The 12,284-nt window shown below is 36.4% G+C and overlaps 1 non-coding gene across 1 annotated transcript; it reads left to right on the top strand.

Moving 5' to 3' along the window:
- The first annotated feature begins 1,407 nt into the window (after positions 1-1,407).
- On the top strand, positions 1,408-1,511 carry LOC120226431. The gene has a single exon (XR_005527020.1). It is a non-coding gene; the product is annotated as a U6 spliceosomal RNA (small nuclear RNA).
- Positions 1,512-12,284: the final 10,773 nt, after the last annotated feature.

The following is a 12,284-nucleotide window of genomic DNA, read 5'->3' as shown; positions in this document are numbered from 1 at the left end:
CACTGTTGGTGGGAATGTAAACTGGTACAGCCCCTCTGGAAAACAGTGTGGAGGTTCCTCAGGAAACTAACAATAGAACTCCCCTAGGACCCAGCAATAGCACTGCTAGGAATTTACCCAAGGGATACAGAAATGCTGAGGCATAGGAGCACGTGTACTCCAATGTTCATAGCAGCACTCTCCACAATAGCTAAAACATGGAAAGAGCCTAAGTGTCCATCAACAGATGAATGGGTCAAGATGTGGTTTATCCATACCATGGAATACTACATGGCAATGAGAAACAATGAAATCTGGCCATGTGTCGCAACATGGATGGACCTTGAGGGTGTTATGCTGAGCGAAATAAGTCAGGCAGAGAAGGACAAATATCATATGTTTGCACGTATAGGAGGATTAGGTGGAACTTGACGGAGGAACAAGGGGGAGAAGAAGGGCAGAAATGGTGGGGGAAAGGGAGAGAGGCAAACCATGAGAGACTCTTGAATGCTGACAAAAACTGAAGACTGATGGATGTGGGGGGGGGAGGGGCATGGAGGAGGACACTTGTGGGGATGAGCACTGAGTGTTATGTGGAAACTAATTTGACAATAAACTGTTTGTAAAAAAAAAAAAAAAGAGAGAGAGAGAGAGAAAGTAGACAAAAAAAAAAAAAAAGAACTGGTCTTTGAGAAAATTCCTAGGGTGTATAGGAGTAAGAGAGTGCGCTTTCAAGGAACTCCTACACATCCCAGGCAAGTAGCAAAACCAGTGTCCAAAGAAGCAGATAGACCATGTTAAAGGAGGAAAATTGTAGTCCAAGTAGTAATTATAGTAATAAAATATTATGTAAAATAGAACAATATGAGTAATATAAGGAGTCAAACATGGAAATGAGAAGAAAAGACCTTTGCAGTTAGGCCATTGCTATGCCTTTCCACATCCTTTTCTATGTGACTTAATGATGTCCACGGCAATAGGGTCTTCAAGAAGGTGACTTGGGAGAGGTAATCTATTGCAATGAAAAGTAGACACTATTAAAATGTTAGGATTTCTGGGTTACAATTCTGGTCATTAAGTAGTACTGTTGTTGGAGGTACTTTTTATTATTAGATTATTATATGTAAAGATTAAAAGAAACAACGACAGCAATGCAGAACACCTTGAAATGATACCTCTCCCTTGTTCTGCCCCTCCAATTACTTAGTCCTTGTTCTTGTTATTTTTTAAAATGTCACTTCTTGTGGAGGTTACATCCATAACTATAAGCAAGGTACTGGTATGACTTTTTCTTGATTTATGAAACATGGGCATTATCATTTCCTATCTATTGAAGATGAACATTTAGCTCACTTATATAATCCCAACATCTCCTCCTCTGCTCAACCCTTAGTTAATATTTTAGGTTTCCAGTTGGTTAAATCTTTAGTACTTGTTTCATCAGCACATATGCTAACATTGGAATGATACAGAAATTAGCATGGCTCCTGCTCAGAGATGACATGTAAATTAATGAAGCATTGCATATTTTTATAGAATATTGTTCAGCCTTAAAAAAGATTGCACTTCTAACACATGCTACAACATGGAAGACCCTTGAAGACATATGCCAAGTGAAATAAGCCAGAGATAAAAGGATAAATATTATATGATTCTACTTACATGAAATACCTACAGTAATCAAATCATAGAGACAGAAAGTAGAATGGTGTTTTCCAGGGGCTGGGAAGAGGGGGCAATAGGACTTCTAGTTTAATGGGCATAGAGTTTTAGTTGGGGAAGATGAAAAAGTTCTGGAGATGAATGGTGGTGGTGGTTATGCAACAATGTGAATGTATTTAATACCAGTGGACTGTATACAATTAAAAATTCTTAAAATGGTAAATATTGTTATGTGTGTTTTAGCACAGTAAAAAGTGTAAATATATATCATATTCAACTTTTATCTTTTTAAAATTATTTTTTTATTTTTTATTTTATTTAAATTTTTTTTAACTTTATATTTATTTATGAGACACAGAGAGACAGAACATGAATGGGGAAGGAGCAGAGAGAGAGGGAGACACAGAATCCAAAGCAGGCTCCCAGCTCTGAGCTCTCAGCACAGAGCCCAATGCAGGGCTTGAACCCATGAACTGTGAGATCATAACCTGAGCCGAAGTCGGATGCTTAACCAACTGAGCCACCCAGGTGTCCCTATTTTATTTTATTTTATTTTATTTCATTTCATTTCATTTTATTTGAGAGAGAGAGAGAGCATGCAAGTAAGGGGGAGAGAGGGAGAAAGCAAGAGAATCTTAAGCAGGCTCCATGTTCAACACGGTGCTCAATCCCATGACCCTGGGATCATGACCTGAGCTGAAATCAAGGGTCAGACTGAGCTACCCAGTAACCCAACTTTTCTTATCTTTTGACTTTCGTATAAAATTAATATATTTCTGCACATCTCAGCTTTCCCTCATTGTACTAGAATAATTTCATATACAAATTATTCATAAAAATATGTAGAAGTAATTGTTGCATACATTGGTGCTGTTCATAAATAATTTTTCCTTCTCTCTTTATTATTTGCACATGGAATTATTGAACTTTGTACCCCTTGTGGCTGGTGAAGCCAAGGGGCTAGCTTTAGCCAATGAGTTGAGCAGCAGGGAAGAAAGTCATTCTCTGATCTGGGCATCAAACTGTTCAGCTCTCAATCTTCTGCCACAGCAACTGGCAAAATTTGAGATGGCTGTTTTGTGTGTGTGTGTTTTTTCTCTTTATGTTCTGAGATTTCCTGATGTTGTGTTTAGAGTAGGTATTTGTTTCACCCATTGTTGTGTGTAAGCAGGGTACTCTTTAAATAAATTCACATGCAACATTTTCCTGTGTTTTATTTTGCTTATTTCTTCCCTTCTGTTTTCTCCTTCCAGATCTCATATTTGTTGGATGTCTGGAATTTGTGATTGTCCTCTTATGCCTTTTATATTTGATCACATATTTTCTGTTTCTTCATCCTTTTTGCTGTGTATATATGTAGAGTTCCTTGACTTTATCTTATTGTGTTTTGTTTTGTTTTTGTTTTTGTTTTGGTATCAGCTTTCAGATCTCTCTGAGAATACTAATTAGATTTTTTTCAAGTTTCTTCTCTTCAATGAGTTATTTCTGTTTTCACTGGGATTGTTTTGTTTATTTTGCCATTTTAATGCCGTTATTTTTCCTTATATGCCTGATTGATTATAAGTTATTTGTGCATTTTAAAACAGGAAGTATTGAGTTGACTTTTCCAGAGAGCAGATTGGATTTTTTCTGCTGCTATATTTGCATACTTGTTTTCCTTACAAAAAATTTTCCTTGAGTCAGGACGCTAACCTGGGCATTTCTGCACTTAAATCACTGAGGATCCAGGCTTTTGATAAGAGATTACTAAAATGGGAAGGAATTTATTCTGTGGTGCCAGCATCCAGCTGGTTGTCCTAATTCTTTCCACTCAATCCATTACTTTTCTTAATGTAGGGGTCATTGTTTTTGTTAGGGTAATTATTATTTTGCTTTATTTTCTTTTGCCTTGATTCAACGTGAGGTTTCTTGTACTCTTGTTAAATCCAGATAGAAATGTAGGAGAGAGAGAAGAGTAGGAAGATGATTGGCTTCTCAATCTAGAAACAGAATTTTAGTCAGACTTTCTATTTCTCTCTACCAATTTTGGCTCACTTTCATAATTCTCCCCTCCATTCTCATTGATTTTATTCCAGACATTTTAGGAGTTCTGCCTAGAAGATTAGCTCCCTCTTTCTCTGCCATCCTTTACTGTGTTAATTTGGGGCTGCAGATTCCTCAGGCTTCTTTGTGTAACTGGATGGTTCCCATCCATTTTTCATCTCCCAGAATGCTTTGAAGTCTACGTTGAATTATGATCCTTCTCCCACTGTCTTTCCTGTTAGGGTTTATGGGTTTAATTCTGTTTGTATTCTCTTTTATTTTAATGAGGAGTAGAGGCAAATGCAGAGCTTGATCGCCATCAAACCAGAGATCACCCTGTGCACTTGCAGAAAACCAAGGACTGCATTGCACTATGGGCATCTGCAGTGCCATCCAGTATCTTCTCATTGAGGGCCATGTGTGATGAGCTGGGATAGCTAGAACACAGGTGGTTATTTTTATTTCTTCCTGGACACAGGTGCATTGGCATCTTCTCATGGTTTTTAAGCTATTGAAAAGAGCATTATAGGAAAATAGAAGGTGGGTGTAAGTCATGATTTGAATCAATAGCCCTTTCTCTTGAATATATATATATATTTAACTGAGTCTTGGAAAAAGTCGGATATAACCAATACACAATTCCATTATTAAACTAACAGTTCTGTTTTTGAGTGTGTCTAATTGCAATGAGTTATTAAAAATAAACTAAAAAATAGTAATTATCTATTGCTGTTATCTATTCAGTAATAATAATTACTAAAAGGTAGTAATTATCAGAAAAGCTAAAACATTTTAGTAGGTTTTCTGTTTGCATTTTAGAAGATGTTGTATCTCAGAGAATCTTGAATTCAAATTTTATTCTTGTAGTTTCCTGCATCTATAATTATCCCTTGAGTCGTTTTCCTCAGTTCTTGTAAGAATACATCTGGTACTTCTGAAAAATATTTTCACAAGTGCTCTTGGGTGATTTATTGGTGCTGACATCCATCCTATGTTGGGTGTATAAAATCGTGCCTACTCCAAATGTCCAGTGTCAACCGCAGCATGGCTTTTGTAATCCATCCCAACCTCCCTTATGTCCACCTGCTTTCATTAACTCACTCTGCTTCCACCCTCCCTAAACTTCCAGGCTATTCATGATGTAGTCTGGCTCCTGTTATACATCTCAGCATTCCCCTCCCTCCGATACCTCATTTGAATCATTTCGCTTATATCAGCCTTGTTTATCCTGTACACAATCACATGTCCAAAACTCTTTGGACTCCACATTTCTTAACTTTTGGGGTTTTTGTTTGTTTGTTTGTTTTAAGATTGGACCAATGGGTACAACCCAATGTAGATGGGGAGAAGGAACAAAAGAGGTTTCTCTAACTTGAGCTCTGTGTATCAAGCCAGAATCAAATAATAGATTGCATCTAAGGAGAAAAACTGTTGGTCAAAGCCAAAGTACTTGCAATATAAGGTATGTGAAGGGCTGGAAAATACTGGAGCAGGGGGAAATAGATCAGAAAAATTCAACTGAAAGTAGCCTACGTGATTATCAGAGTTAAGGACTAGGGTTCTCAGCTGTGATTTTTTACACAGTGTTTCTTTATAAAATAGAATATATCAAATTAAAATCTGAGTCTCATCCTATATATTATCCATTGAAAATCAAACATGATTTATGTGCTTATCAAAGATCGAATAGACATAAAATATACAATGCTTTATAGTAAAAATTGTGGAAAATTTGATAATGACTAAGGCATTACCCACAAAGAAACCTGTTATATGGCATGATTAAAATAAGTACACATATAATGGAACAATGAGACAGTAAAAAAAAAAAAATGATGATATTTTGTAAGTGGAAGTATAATTGTTTAGAACTGAAAGTATACAATGTATTTATGACTGTGGTTTATTTTTTTTTCCATCCTAGCCCTTGGACCCACAAAATAAAGGCAATGCTTATCCTAGCTGGGGAGTTCATGTCAAGATGAGAGACAATGATAGCTTGCCAGCTAGTTCTATCATGGTTCATGGCAGGACATAGTTTCAATTTATCGAAAGTGTGCTGAAGTTAGCCAGAACAGAAGTTCCTGTTAATCACTCTTCCTTGCCTATAAAATGAGAATACTTCCTTAATAAAAATATTTTAAATTATGCCATCTGGCAAGTCATCTCGCCTAATTACAATTCCAAATCTTTCCATTGATTTTCTCACATGAGAACTTGAAGATATTTTTCTACTTCTCCAGTCCTCTTTGAAAAGTATCAAAAAACATGAATCATCACTGATCTTTCAATTCAGTGCTGGATGTTTTTTTAAAGATAACTATACCTTTTAAAGCGTTTTGTTCACTAATGTGTTTGTTTAGACACCTACACTATAATTCATTTACAATAAAGTCTCCCGTTTAGCCATTTTGCCAATGGAAAGGTCATTCTGTGGTTAGTGTCACTCATCTTATTAGAGAGAATACTCCAAACCATTGTTATATATGGCTTAGTTCTTCTATTGAGAAGAGCTGGTGTGTGTGTGTGCGTGTGTGTGTGTGTGTGTGTGTGTGTTTTCCCATTTCCTCACCTTCAGTGTTCTAAGAATCTGTTTAATGCCTGCATTTCTAGCTTCTAGGTGCACAGAATGATAGAAAGAAATATCTTCCTGTAACAGTAGCATACACCATAGGTTACAATGCCCATAACACAGATTAGGTTGATTGGAACCTGCTCGGAGTTGTGAGGTTGAACAAATTGTGAGGAAGTTGAAGACTCTGCAGCAGGGCTGTCAGCCAGAGCATAGCACAACTTTCAGGGGCAGCATTTGCAAAGATGGCAGTGAATAGGACTCTGCAATCTAGTGGAGGCCTTATACCATCGATCCTTTGGTCCAGATACACTAAAGCTAAATCCTGTTTGTTTAGAGAAAGGTAGCATCCCATTGTTACATAATACAGAAAATAGCTTCAGATATTCAAGCTATCCCATATTTATGATATTAGCATTTACCTATAGGAAAAACAGAAGAATGTTTCAAATTGAAATTTCAGTCTCTTCCCATTCATTGAAATCAGACATGAATGGATCATTAATTTGTCAAAGATACAATGGGCACATGTTATATACAATTCATTCTACAGATATTATAGAACATTCAGTGGTTAATAAGGCAGTGGACTCAGCAGAACCAAGGATCTGGCAGATGAGTAAGATAAGTACACATCTGATAGAGCAATGAAAAAGAAGAGGAGTGGTGTGAGTTGATCACAGAGGCTTCTAGCCTCAGGATTATAAAACAGAAATGCAGGTTTTATGATTGTGATTTAGACCACATATAAGATAGACCAGCAACATAATTGATGACAAATATCCTTGCATTGACAGAGCATTCAATATCTTTGCATGAGTCTTTGTGTCTTTAGAGATGATACTGTGTGGCTTTAGACAGGTAATAGACACCAACACATACACACACACACACACACAACTTATATGTATTATTTAAAATGTGTATTTATTTTTGAGAGAGAAAGAAAGAGAGTACTCACGTGAGAGAGCATGAGCAGGGGAGGAGCAGAGAGGAGGAGATAGAGAATCCGAAGCAAGCTCTGCACTATCAGCACAAAGCCCAGCGTGGGGTTCATACTCACGAATCACGAGATTGTGACCTGAGCTGAAGTTGGAAGCTCAACCAACTGAGGTAGCCAGGAGCCCCCAAATATTTTTAAGTATATAAATATGAATAGTAATGCAGCATGTTTTCAGAAATGTGAAAAATTATAATGAAAAATAAAGGATGGGTGGATAAGTAGGTTGGTAGAGAGAGAGAGAGTGAGAGTTAGGTGGGGTAAATGATAAAGGGACAATTTTAATCTTAGAGTTAAATCCACAGTTATGAAACAGAATTGATTGACTAAATGTAATTTTATTTCAACTTTTAGCAAAGATAGTTATTTGGACCAAAAACTCATCTTTTAAAGTTTATTTATTTTTGAGAGAGAGAGAGCAAGTGGGGTAGGGGCAGAGAGAGAGGGGAGAGAGAGACAATCCCAAGCAGGCTCTGGACTGTCAGTGCAGAGCCCAATGCAGGGCTCGAATTCACAACCGTGAGACCATGACTGAGCCAAAATCAAGAGCCAGATGCTTAACTGGCTGAACCATCCAGGCACTGTCCCCCCCAAAAAAACTCATTTTAATGTCTGATGTTGTCAGTGATTTGTTAAATTTCATAAGAGGTAAATTTCTTTGTAGAAGTTCTATGTGTCTATTGAATAACATGGTGACAATTCTACCAAAGTCTCCATTAAGCGAACTTTTCTTCTATGTTTTTAAGTAGGAAAATAGAATCCCAATTAATTTATGCATTCATTATTCTTCAGTGAATAGAAATTTGCTCTTATTCTACTTCATAATATGTAAAATACTGAGGCCAAGTTTTCTTAAATATGTTTGTAAAGACATTTGTGTTACAGGCAATGAAGTAAATAGATAAAAAGTACAAACCATCCTTTAATTGACACATAACCTTGTATTCCCCCCATTCTTTAGTCCTCTCTTCAACAGAGCTCCAGAATTTGATTCAATCTGGAATCATGTTCCGCTACACTAGCTCCCTGAGCTAGCCAATTATCTATGAAGGTTTCTTCTTGGATGCCCTCAGTTAGTTCTGTTCACTCAATGGAAAACTTGTGGTACTGAATTCATTCTAAATGACAGACAGAAAAATCTGTACTATTTGAATGGCAACTCAAATATACAAAGCAAGTTATTTGATTTAACTTAACTTAAATTAATCTAATTTAGCTGTCAAAGACCCAACAAAGATGCTTAGTGTTTCATGTGGTATCTGTTTGATATATAGAGGTGTGTGTGTGTGTGTGTGTGTGTGTGTGTGTCCAAATGTGTATGTATAGGAGAGAGACTGTACAATCTTCCTATATCTTTGCAATGAAAGTTGTTTTATTGTTTACTTTTGTAAAAATAAGAGAAAAACAAATTTATATTAAGCTTTGTGAAGTTGTAAAATATGGTAGAAACTGTTTTCATTATAAATTCTATCATATAGCATCCAATATTATTCCTTAGAAGTCTTTCTATTTAGGATTCTATTGTAACTATGCTTAGATTATCTATCTATCAAGCACAGAACAAAAACAAATTGAAAGAAGAATTGTTTCTGCTAAAGTATTTACTATAAAGATTCAGCCATTCAATAAATCTGTCAATCGAGTATCAAATAAAATCTGATCATCTCTAGTACACCTAGTTCCATGCCAATAATGGCAAAAGTTATGAAAGCATGTAACATAGTTCCTGTCCTCAAGAAAGTTTTTCAAGATTGCCATTTACTCTTTTGGAAAATCCAAAGTATTTACTAGGACACATAACTTTAAAATGGCAATGTGAGAATGACCAGGAGTGCTTTAGGAATTAAAAAAAAGAGAATTTAACTGAAGAGACTATATAAGAGATGTGAGAAGTAAAATATCCAGCTGTTCAGTATAGTTGATTTCCCCCTGGACGGAAGCATCCTCTCTACAAAATTGCAAAATGGATATCACAATATGGGTAAAAGATCTTATTTCATAGGAAATACAAGAGTGGTGATAATGAGTTGAGGAAGAAGAGAAAAATGTAGAGCAAAATATGGTGGTTATTAATGTAGGCAAAACTTTCCCTCAAACTGGAGCAGTGTTTTCCTCAAAAATAAAATTCCAGGGAATCTCTAATAAGTTTATCTCAAAATAATTTCTCAGTAGTAGTTGAGACATAATTTTACCATTTGCAGGTAATTTCTTGGATGACACTTTAAAATTTTTTTAATGTTTTATTTATTTCCGAGAGAGAGAGAGAGAGAGAGCAAGCAGGGGAGGGCCAGAGAGAGAGGGAGACACAGAATCTGAAACAGGCTCCAGGCTCTGAGCTAGCTGTTAGCACAGAGCCCGACATGGGACTTGAACCCACGAACTGTGGAACATGACCTGAGCCAAAGTCAGACGCTTAACTGACTGAGCCACCCAGGCGCCCCTCTGATGACATTCTGAGGTACCTTTCCCATGCTCTTTACCTACCCCCCTACCCTCCAGATGGGTTACCTGAGATGGCTGCACTATGGTGTCAGGCTTTGCTGAGTATTGATGACCACCTCATATAGTGAGTATGTAGAGGAAGAGGGTGTCTGAAAAGCCCTCATAGGGAGACACCAAGCCAATAAAGAAATGAGTATTTGTTTAAATGCTTATTTTAGAGAAATCCATTCTTAATCAACAGGATGAATGGGGGGAACCAGAGAAAAGCAAGGAAATTTGAAATAGAAGTGGCAGACAGCAAAAAGATGCCAAGCATTTCCTAAAGGACATTTGCAATGAATATTTGGAGGAGTGAGAAGGTAGCCATTGAACGCACCCAGCTGGTATGGGAAGTTGGAGTGAGCATCACAGCAGGAAAGGGAAAGGCAGGGAAACAAGCATACTAGTATTGTTTTCATCATGCGGGATGTGAGCTGGCTTCAAGACTTAACTTTTTTAATATAAATTAACTTCATTCTATAATTCTGTACTAAATATTGGGGCAATAAATCTTTCAGAATAGTAAAGTTGCAAATTCTCCTTCTGGGTTCCCATGCATCTGTTGCACTAATGTTAGAATTTACCTAGAGATAGCCTTATATTGTCTTCTCTCTGCTTTACATTCATCAGTTAGCCATAGTCCATTCTGGGTATATATCTGGCAAAATACACAAGTTATAAGCAAGAATTGGCCCCATCTTTAAGCAGCTAGTTATTTGGTAAAGGAGATAAAATTTACAAATATGAAAAAAATAAATGATTATCCCCTTATAGTTGTATTCCCAACATGTAAAATTTGCATTTGCCTGTCACATGGTAATAAATGAATGTCATCTTAGATTGCAAAGTACTGTTGGTCACAGAGGAGGTAGACCTAGCTCTTGGCAAAGTCTCTAAATTGCCTATATGGGAATGAGTATACAGGTTTGTTGCTTCCTTCGGAATCAGTTTTCTATCAAGAGGCATGTGCTTTCTCTCTCTGTATAACTACCTTTAAAATTTTCAGCTATTGTTTCCTCTTATGTACTAAAGCTTTTTAAGTAATACATAATGTAGCATTATATATATATGAATATATAATTATATATATAATTATATATATGAATATATTTAATTATATATATGAATCTTATATATATATATAATATTATATATATATATAAAATCTTCTGGAATAATTGAGGATGTGGTAAAGAATTGAGCAAAGCCCCATTGACATGGCAAAGCCCAACAAGTGGCTGAATTGTCACTCATTTGCTGAGTGTTTCAACCAACACTGAAGTTTGTGAAGTTTCCTTGAGAACAGTCTGAATTTTGAATTTTCAAAGTACCATGTAAGTGTATCTACCATAAAACCTAATTTAGGGCTTTGGGTGTATAGTGTGTAAAATATGTTTATTTAGTCAGTAAATGGGCCAGAATACTCAGCCTTCCTAATCAGAGAGGCCCTGATATAGCATATTCACACTGCTGTTTCTCTCCTGGTCCACATATTCCTCTTCATGATCTTCCTCTTCTTTATTCATCTGAACCTTGGTTTTGTAGACTACAACTTGAAATTGTAACTGAATTTTTACCAACTATATACTGTTCTTTTGCCAGCTCCCTCCCCCTTGTCCCTATGTCCAGTTAACTAAATATATGTGAAGCTTCTAAGAAAGGGTTGTGATTTCTGACTAGTAACCAACACTGGTCCAGATGAGTATCTCTCACACCAGAGTCCTGTCTCTAGTTTGTAGCTTGTAGGAGATTGTGAAGTAGAAATGAGCCATGGACTCCATGCTGCGTCAGAAGTTCTTGCAAGAGTGCTCACTGTGGACAATGCAAAGTAGCTAACTCTGAAGTTAGAAAGCCAAGAATCCCTCTGGACCTTTGAGGTCAATGATGGCAGCTATTTGGGCATTTTAAATATTGAGGTTGTTGAGGTTTTTTCTTTTTAAACTACTCTTTCCACTGGCATACCATTAAACATCGTAGGGAGTAACACAACGTGAATATGGATTGCTAAAAAACTGCAACCTAGCATTCAAGAAACAGAGTAACATATTTTTGAGTTCCAGTTAATATATGAAGTAGGTTCCCATGTGATACAAATAGATATGATGCGAGGCTAAAGGCTACATTTACACTTTATATAAAAAAGGAACTGGGTTAATTTGTTTTTCATTCATTTATTCATTCAAAACTTGGTTCCTCAGCTCCTACTCTATGGTTGATACTGTGCTTCCTGTTAACTATTAAGTGTAGTTTCTTTTTATATGATGCATGAATTTTGATGTTCATGGATACTAACTTCTCTGCACACAAAGTGTAGAAATTCTTTCCAGTTATATGTAGAGAACTGGCAATAGTTTTTAACTAATGAAATACTAAACACAAGCATAAAGTCTGGAGTTCTTACATGGCAATAGTGGCTGGAGAAGGCGATTAAGAGGGTGAAACCGTGGTAGTAGTTGGTACTTGATCATAAAAGAGGCAACTTCAAGATGGCAGCATCACCTCCTGTGATTATTAATAAATAAATATTGACATTAATTTAGCACTTTCCATCTTCAAAGCACTTTACAA

The sequence above is a fragment of the Hyaena hyaena genome, unplaced genomic scaffold (genome assembly GCF_003009895.1).
Source record: "Hyaena hyaena isolate Hyena2069 unplaced genomic scaffold, ASM300989v1 scaffold_1693, whole genome shotgun sequence".
Lineage (NCBI taxonomy): Eukaryota > Metazoa > Chordata > Mammalia > Carnivora > Hyaenidae > Hyaena > Hyaena hyaena.
Note: the sequence above shows the minus strand (reverse complement) of the source record. Positions and strands in the feature narration are given on the sequence as shown.